Source organism: Hydra vulgaris, chromosome 09 (genome assembly GCF_038396675.1).
Source record: "Hydra vulgaris chromosome 09, alternate assembly HydraT2T_AEP".
Classification (NCBI taxonomy): Eukaryota; Metazoa; Cnidaria; class Hydrozoa; order Anthoathecata; family Hydridae; genus Hydra; species Hydra vulgaris.
This window is the reverse complement of record NC_088928.1, coordinates 10,511,427-10,520,953: the sequence shown is the minus strand read 5'-3', so window position 1 is coordinate 10,520,953 and position 9,527 is coordinate 10,511,427. Positions and strand designations below refer to the sequence as shown.

At 27.8% G+C, this 9,527-nt stretch overlaps 1 long non-coding RNA gene across 1 annotated transcript; it reads right to left on the bottom strand.

Moving 5' to 3' along the window:
* Positions 1-8,840: 8,840 nt before the first annotated feature.
* Positions 8,841-9,527, bottom strand: LOC136085014 (uncharacterized). Its single transcript, XR_010641004.1, has 3 exons — positions 9,451-9,527; positions 9,006-9,067; positions 8,841-8,892 (listed from the first exon to the last, which is right to left on the bottom strand). It is a non-coding gene; the product is annotated as an uncharacterized LOC136085014 (long non-coding RNA).

The window sequence follows — 9,527 nt, the reverse complement described above, 5'->3', positions numbered from 1 at the left end:
ATATAACCATCAAAAGAGCTCTGAGTACAAAGTTTTTAGGAGTTCTAATTGATGAACACATTTCCTGGAAACCCCACACAAACTACATAAACACAAAAATATCAAAGAACATAGGTTTACTTTACAAGGCAAGACCATTTTTGTCCCAAAAAAGTCTAAAACTTATCTACTTTTCATTCATACATAGCTATCTCACGTATGCCAATATAGCATGGGACAGTACCCACAAATCTAAATTACAACCACTTTACTTACGTCAAAAACACGCTTCAAAAGACTATTATACAAGAAAAACAAATTTACTCATGCTCAACCCCTACTGGTGCAAATGAACACACTAAATATATTTCAAATAAATACTTTTCAAAATATATTTTTCATGTTTAAATATAAACTTAGTCTGGTTCCAGAACATTTTTACGGCACACTTTTTTAAAAACAATATAAATAAATACAATACAAGAGCAACAAGCAACTTTAAGACGAACACTCTCTGAAAATAAAACTAAAAACTACCATAATCAAATTAAACAACTATAAGGAATTTTTTCAAATCTAAATAAAATTAATAAATAAATGTAACTTAACTTTTAATGCAAATCGATAAAAAAATAATAATATTAACAACAAGGTATATATGTAACGCATACATACACTAGTGGCCATTGAATTAAAGCCACTTGATGATTTTGCTGTAAAATGAAATATTTATAAAAAAGTAAGAACAACGTCATGCCGTTCGGTTTGTTTATATATGACGTCATTATTATTTATGTTATGCATATTATACACGTGTTTGGCTTAGTATTTAATTAAATTTCATGATTTCTTGCTGAAAAACTATAATGTTGTTATTGCTTATTTTAGTGTGATAATGGGGAAAAAGCCAGATATTAATGATTTTGTTAGCAAATTGTAACATTGAATGCTGAGCGTTATTCTCAGCGTGATATTGCAAAGAAACTGAAGATTTCTAGAGGTGCCGCTGAGAATGTTTTAAGATCTGGAGGTGTTTCACTACGTTCCAACTGCAAAGGAGTACGAAAAACAAATCATCGTGATGATCGTTATTTAAAGAGCATTGTTGTGTCTAGTCCGCATACTTCTTCTGCAAGCGTTGCAAGCCTAGCTAGTGACAGGGGTATTCAAGTGAGTGCTAGGACTGTGAGGAGACGTCTGTCAAATGACTTTGTTCTTGTAGCTCGCAGACCAGCGAAGAATTCTCTAATCACGAAACAACAAATCCTCCAGCGATTGAAGTTTTGCCGTGCGATGAAAGACAAGTCAAGGGAGTGGTGGGAGAGAGTCATGTTCACAGATGAAGGTCCAAGAAGCCAAGAGGCCCTGGTTACAATTATGTTAGATGTCCTGCCTCTCAGCAATTCAATCCCAAATACACCATCAAAACTGTCAAACATCCACCGAGTGTTATGGGTGGCATCACAGCAAGTGGTCGGTGTAGACCGCACATCTTCGATAAAGGGGAAAAGGTCAATGCCAAAAAGTACTTGGAGGTTCTTGAAAGTAAGCTTCAAATCCACATGAACATCTCAGGAGCAACATTTATGCAAAGACTCAACCCCTTGTCACACCGCAAAGATTGTCCAAAAGTGGTTTTTAGACAACAACATTGAACTTCTTTCCAATTGGCCATCAAATTCACCTGATCTATATGTGATTGAAAATTGTTGGCAAATTATGAAAAGGAAAGTTGCTGCACATCGTCCTACATCAGTAAAAGACCTGAAAGAGGTTTTGAAGCGTGTGTGGACGACAGAAATAACACCGGAATACTGTAGAACACTTGTTCATAGCATGCCTGATCGCATTAATGCTGTGCTTAAAAATAAAGAATATCCTGTGAATTACTGACTTTTATTCATCGTTTGAGCTAGAACTTTATTCAGTGTATTGTAAGGTTAAAATTGCATTTGATAATATGCCTGCTAAACCTTGTTGCTAGAGTAAACTGTGTATTTTCCAAAAATTTGCTGCTGGCTTTATTTCAATGGCCACTAGTGTATATACCGCGTATGTAACTGATTTTTTATGTGTATTACACGTCTCTAAAAAGGTACTCGATGACAAGACTGACTTATGTTTTCTGCGCGCTTCCTATAACTACAAATAAGTAATTCTATTTATCAATCTTACACAAATTTTATTTTTTATCATATTTATACACTAACATTATTTTGAAATGTGGTAAATAAACTTATACTGAACATCTTAACACTCCTCCGAAAAATCAGCAGATTTATTTTTATTTATTGTATTTTTTATTTTAGTATAGTATAATATATTAAAATAATAATATATTTTTTATTTTAATATTTTATAGTGAAACATCTAAACACTCCTCCGAAAAATCAGCAGATTTATTTTTATTTATTGTATTTTTTATTTTAATTGGAATAATAAAGAGATATATTTCTCGGATTATTTTTACGTACACGTTATTATATTGTTGTAATTGGTATTTATTTTAATCATGACTCGGAGTTGAATGGCAACTATATTTTTATTTACGTTGTAAATAAAAATATTTTTTATTTACGACGTAAATAAATATATAATTCGAAATAAATAAAAATACGTTTTATTTATTTCGAACTTTATATTTATGATATTTATATTTGCATATCTTAACCACCAAACTTTTTTTTGTTACTTTTAAATAATTTTTTGTTTTAAATTAAAATGCATAAAAAAAAAAAATAAAAAAAAATAAAAGATTTCCTAGAAATTTCTAGGGTTTCCTAGAAATTTTAGAATTAAACTTTAATGGTCATAATTTCTGAACACTGAAATGTTTACTATAAAATTTAAAATTTATCGATTAATATAAGTCTTGGTGAAAATAGTACAAAAAATATTTCATCAGCTTGTTGCTATCAAGTTTGGGGCAAGGGGGCTAAGATTTTAGGGTTTCTTGTTCCCACTCTCCTATCACAGTACTTTTTTTTTGTGAAAAATCTTTCATATAAACGTAAAAATATATATATATATAAATATATATAAATATATAAATATATATATATATATATATATATATATATTTATATATTTATATATATTTATATAAATATATGTAAATATATATATATATATATATATATATATATATATATATATATATATATATATATATGTATATATATATATAAATATATGTATATATATGTGTGTGCGCGCGCGCGCGTGTGTGTGTGTGTAGAGGTAGACCCAGTTAGTGTACATATATCGACTGATTAATGGATATATCCTTGAGTTGTTGTATCTATATTTCAATGCGCCTATAGGCGCATTGGAGTGTACATACAACAGCTGAGGTTTTGGTTTAGACAGTCCATTTATTTATTAGCGTTATTTTTATAAAATTTACAACAAACAGAAGAAAACATTCTCTTGTATGCGCAAAATCTATAATTTTCAAGTTTAAATTTTAATTTAATTATAAAACTTTTAAAATTAAACTTCAAGTCTAAAAATTTTATAAGTTTAAAAAATGTTTTTAAAAATTAAAATTTTTAAAAGTTTATAACTTCATCTTTTTAAAAAAATGTATGCACAAATATATATTAGGAGTAAAAAAACAAACTATTATCTTATCTACCTACCTATCCACTTATACTATCGAAACCGTATTTTATTGCTAAATAATTCGTCTAGGCCAATGAAACGGACTTTCGGTAGGATAAGAATTTTTTTTTTGGCTACCGAAAGTCGGTAGGCTACCATACGTCAGTAAACAAATCAAAATACATATTAAATAATCAGTTCATGGAAAATAACTCCAAAGAAATTTCCTAAAGCATATATGCTTTAATAAATTCCTTTTTCCATATATTTGTTTTATAATTTTCCATACAATGATTAAATACGACGACTTATAGTCGTAGTAATTAACTTTAAATACTATGTCATAGCAATACACGGCCCTTAAATACACGGCCTTCTATTCTGCTTTAACCGGAAAAAAATAGAAGGCCAGTTAAAAAACGCTTATTTTGTCGGATGGACGATCTTTCTCAAAATATTTTAATTATTGAGCTATAAATTTCAAGTAAGTAAATCTGGCACAGGATAAAAAATTTTGCGTTGACTTAATCGAAGTATGTACTATACTTAACTAAACTTTGTAAAATTTTAGGCTTTTTTTTAGGTTTCTTTTCAGTAATAAATAGTAATCATGATTAATAAATGTTTTTATTGTAAAAAACACAACATTTATTAACCTTTATAATTATATATTACTTAAATGATTATAGAAAGACATGGGTTATATTTGTCAGTAGAATTTTTAAGATATTCAAGGACTGTACAAGAAATAAGAATACACAAATTCTCGAAAGGAAGCTTTGAAAGTATTTTAAAAAATTTTACACAAACTGTTTAAAAATGTGAAACAAAAGATTCTTATTTTTTTCATTGTTGTCTTTTTTTAAAGGCAACAATGTTATCTGAAACAATGGAATCACTGACTCTCTTTCTGATGTTATTAAAATAAATATTTGAAATAATAGTGTGTATAATTTCCTTTCCACAATTTTGGTGATTTGAACATAAAAATGGTTGGTAACTTTCTCTACTGCCAAGAACTAACTTTGCTGCTTTACAGTGTTGCATTTGAGATCGATAAATAACATCAAATACATGATCTAACATAGCAAAACTATCACAGACATATTCTAAAAGGGCTAGTGATGGAGTTGTTAGCCCACCTCTGGACAATTTATTTAAATAACTATAGTCATTCGACTCCTGTTGACAATATTGACTACAAAGCAACTTGCAACATATTTTAAACTTCTTAATCAGTTTTTTGGCAATAAAACCAGCAATATAAGTAGCAACTTCACGCGAATCATCTGATAAAATCACACAATCATAATCTCTTTCTTTCATCTGATCCATCAAGGATCTAGCATGTTGTGTATCTTGAACATCATTAATATCATTTTCAAATATTTTAATTCCTTCCTTTATTAGACTTTTTATTTGGATTATCTTCTCACTATAGATAACATCTTTCAAACTGACAAGAAACCTGCCACCACTCATTTGGCGGTACTGTCCAAATCTTCTTTCTAACGGATCACTTTGAAAACGAGCAGTCAATATAAATTTATAATTATCTTCCAATAGATCTTCTATTAAAGAAGCTTGACATAATAAAGTTCTTTGTAGTGCTGATGATGTTTAAGGAGATAATGTATATTTCTCAAAATTTGGGATTTTGGTGTTTTTCCATTTATTTAACCATTCAGCGAAAGCTCGAAAAAACTCAGGTTTTTTATCATTAATAATAGCAGCGTTTCCAAGACAGTTATTAGAAAACTGATTTTTCGAACTTGTAATTGTCCACCATTTATTAAAAAGAGTTAGGAAAGATGCAATATCTAAATGGTTGGGAAAATATGATTTTATTGCTGCTGCTGTAGTTTCATCGAAGATACCTAAAGCAACAGTGACATTTTGCTTGTAGTTTCCAGGATGGAAAACTTTGCTATTTATTTTTGGTGCTTTTTTTAAACTTGCATCCAACAGGCTGTCATTTTCTAATAAATCATGAAATATTTTCCACGATATTTCTCCTGGTTGAACGTGAATTCTTTAAAAGCTTAAAAATGAAATTCTGGAAAAATAAACCTTTTTTTATTTAGTAAGTTGTTTCAAATGTTTTTAATCAGATGCACTGTGTCAAAGAATAGGTAAATTTTTTGTGATTGTACATTAATAAACAAATCATCTGGTTTTTTACCATATGCATCAAGCAATTTTGTAAAAGAGGAAACATTTGAAGCATGATTGTCACAAACAACACCTTGAACATTAAAACTATATTTTATTAAAGATTGAATCAAGCTGAGAATTTCAGTTTTCAACCAATCACTGTTTAATTTTATAATTGGAATTGCTTTGATGACACAAGAGGTATTTTCTTTTAAACCAACTACCATGAAAGAAACAATGCTTCTATAACATTCATTTTCTTCACTAATCCCAATTACATCTCCACCAGAATATTCTGCACATTTTTGTAAAATACATTTCATCAAAAAATATTATAAGATCATTTGATAAGCTTCCATTTTCATGTAACAATTTCAAAACTTTAATAGAATCAATTTCACCTGCTTTAAGCTTGCCTAACAGTGATATAGATGTAAGAGGGAATTCCTTCAGCAGTAAATGATAAGTTTGCAATGATGTGTAACGCAACATCAAGGCAAATTGAAGCATATTTGAAGAATAAATTTGATTTTTTTTTATTTGGTGACTTTTATGTTCTTCAAGAATGGAAGACAACTTTTCTTCTTCGATGCTAAAATGTGAATCAAAGTTTTCCAGCATACTCTTTCTTTTTAACATACATTGACGGGTTACTCTGAGCCAAGGTGGCTAAGAAACTGGAAGATTTTTGTAAAAAAGTTTGACATGAAGATTTTTGTCGATACGAATACATTCAGCAACTTCAGGTATGTGTAGTTCATTTTGAATAATTTTATGGAACACGACACAATCATCGAATTTGGAAAATGAATATCCTGTTGGTGAATCAGCAACTGTAAGAGAATTAAGATCTTCAATAATATCATTTGATAAAAACTTCTGATATTCATCTTCTTGAAAATTCTTTTAGTTGGTGATTTTCTTGGTATAAACATAGCTTAGGTACGTGAACTGATTTTTTTAAATTATTCAAATACTAGAATGTTATATATCATTAGAAAGCTCTTAAATACAGTATTTCAAAGGTGAAAAAATTAAGAAAATTGGACAATTCTATAAAAAGTTATGACGTTTTTAGTAGCAAATTTTCGATATATGGATTTCTTGATAAAACTGTGGTCAAAAAAATTTTTTTTTTACATAAATTGTTATAACATTGTCAATTCTAATTCAAAAATCTATAACTTGATATCAAAAGATAGGTGTAAAAATGGGCTTTAATTTAAACTTTTTTCTAGGTAAATGGCCCATCAAGGGATCCAGAGGGGGTGCTAATCCACCACCGACACCTCACAAAAAACACTTTTTCTCCATTAAAGAGTGTTTTTTTTATGAAATTGATAATATTTATGAATAACATTTTGGTATTATTTTATTCTACATCACTAGCGAGTATTACAGGTCTATCGTAAAGTTGGGTGTTAGGTTGTGGGTAAGGTTTAACACACCCTATCAAAATTTCATTCTTTTAAATATTGTTATATTTACTAAAATGAGTACATTATAAAAAATAAATATAACCTTTTAATACTTTGAAAAATAGTAACTAGTGGTGTATAAAATTACCTTTTTTGGAGGGGGCGTATGCCGCCCCTCCCCCTGCTGCCCTAAACCTGAAAAAAAAAATTAACAACAATTTCACAAAAAATGTTAAAATGCTTTCTTAAACAGAGAGAAATTAGAATAAAAAACTAATTTGCCACATTACTAGCTGAGTTTGAATATCCATTTTGTCCTTTAAAGGGACCGATTACCCACTCCAACCTTAACAAAAAATACACAAAAACAATAAGTATTTTGAAATAAAAAATGTAATTAAGTTTTGTCTTGGCTTTTAAGTGAATGATTTAATTTTTCATTTCATTAATGAATAAAATTAAATCATTTTTAACAATAGACACCACGTGAAGGTAAGCCAGAGCCGTCTATCAAAAAAATTTGCAAGCCATAAATCTTGCTGTACCATATTTGTACAAAATTAATATAGCAAATGATGAATAATGGACACGCATATTAACAAGCAATATTATTTAGACATACCACTTGATGCAGAGGATGATGAAACAGAGGTAAAAAAAGTTTTAAAAAGAAAAAATAGCAATTGATAAAAAAAGGCATACACAAATAGAAAGTAAAAATTTTAAAACGTACCAATCGTACCAGATGAAGATGGTCCTAAGGTTAAAAAGTTGTAATAAAAAATTAATACAGCAAATGATGAAAAATGGATACACATATGAAAAAATAATATTATTTAGACATACCACTTGATGCAGATGACAATAAAAAGGTAAAAAAGTTGTAATAAAAAACAAATATTGATGAAATTGATGAAAAATACATAAACATATTAGAAAGTAAAGCATTTAAAATATACCAATTGTAGCAGATGAGGATGTTCCTGAAGGTTAAAAAGTTTTAATAGAAAATAAATATTGCATTTGTTGAGAAATGCATACACAGATTAAAAAGTAATAGTTTTTAAACTTACCACTTGTTGCAGTTAAAGTTGGAACTAAGGTTAAAAGATTGTTATAAAAAAATAAATGTTGCATTTGATAAGGAATGCATAACAAGTTTTTAGAACTTACCAACTGTACCAGATGAAGATGGTTCTAAAGTTAAAAAAGGAGTAAGACACCGCAAAAAAAAATAAGTTTAGCATTAAATATATTCACAGAATAAAAATTCCTGGTTTTCAAAATTACTAGCTATAGCAAGTAATGAAAGGAGAGTTAAACAAAATATGAGTTAAACCTAGACACACATGTTTAAACTTTTGTTACTATGATTCATAACAAAAGTTATAATATACAAACTTATGAATGGTAGACCTTGTCGATTCAACTAAAGGTAACAAAAAAATTGTACGATAAAAAATAACACCTTGTAATTGCCAAAAGTAAGTTCAAAAAATAACAACTAAAAAATTAAAAGATAAAGATTATATGTATATAAACAAGAAGCTAACATTAAGAATGGGTATGTACTTATGTAAACAATAAACATACACTAGTATACATCAAGAAAAAGGTATAGACAATAATAATTATATCTTATATTTAAAAAAACTTTAGAAACATTAAGTTAATGCAAAAATGTTATGGGAACTATACTTACGAAATCTCAAAAAATCTATAATGATAGTGCTAGGATCTAAACAAGAAGCAAATATTAGACATGTTTGTATAATTATTTAAATAATATTTATAGGATGAAGTAGTATACAACAGGAAAATAATAAAAGTAGATGAGTGTAATTTTTATACCATTCAACACCAAAAAATATGTCTGTTAAGAATAAATCAGTATAAATTCGATTTGTAGACTTCTATAGAATTTAAAAGAAAAGAAGCAAATTATACAAATCGTAAAGTAATTTATTTTTAACAAAGTATTTGTTAATATAAAAATAATTATTATTAATACTTATGTGTGTATTAACAAATTTTTATACTTATATGATGTTTTAATGAACCTGTAAAATGATACTTTAATCTATCAATAAAATCAAAACAGTTTTAATTTAATAGTATTAGATTAAAACTGTATTATTAAAAATGTATTACTAAAAATGTATTAGTAATACATTAATCTTTTTATACTTAAGATTATCTTACTAAGATAAACAAAAAGAGTAAGGTTTTTACATTTATGTTTTTGTTTTAAAAATAGTTAGCAATAATATAATTATGAAAAAAAAAATTTGCTTACTATCTGTTAGTGAATCTATATATTTTGTAAGTCTTTTTTTTCCATTTTATCTGTTTTTCTGTTATCTGTTATCTAAT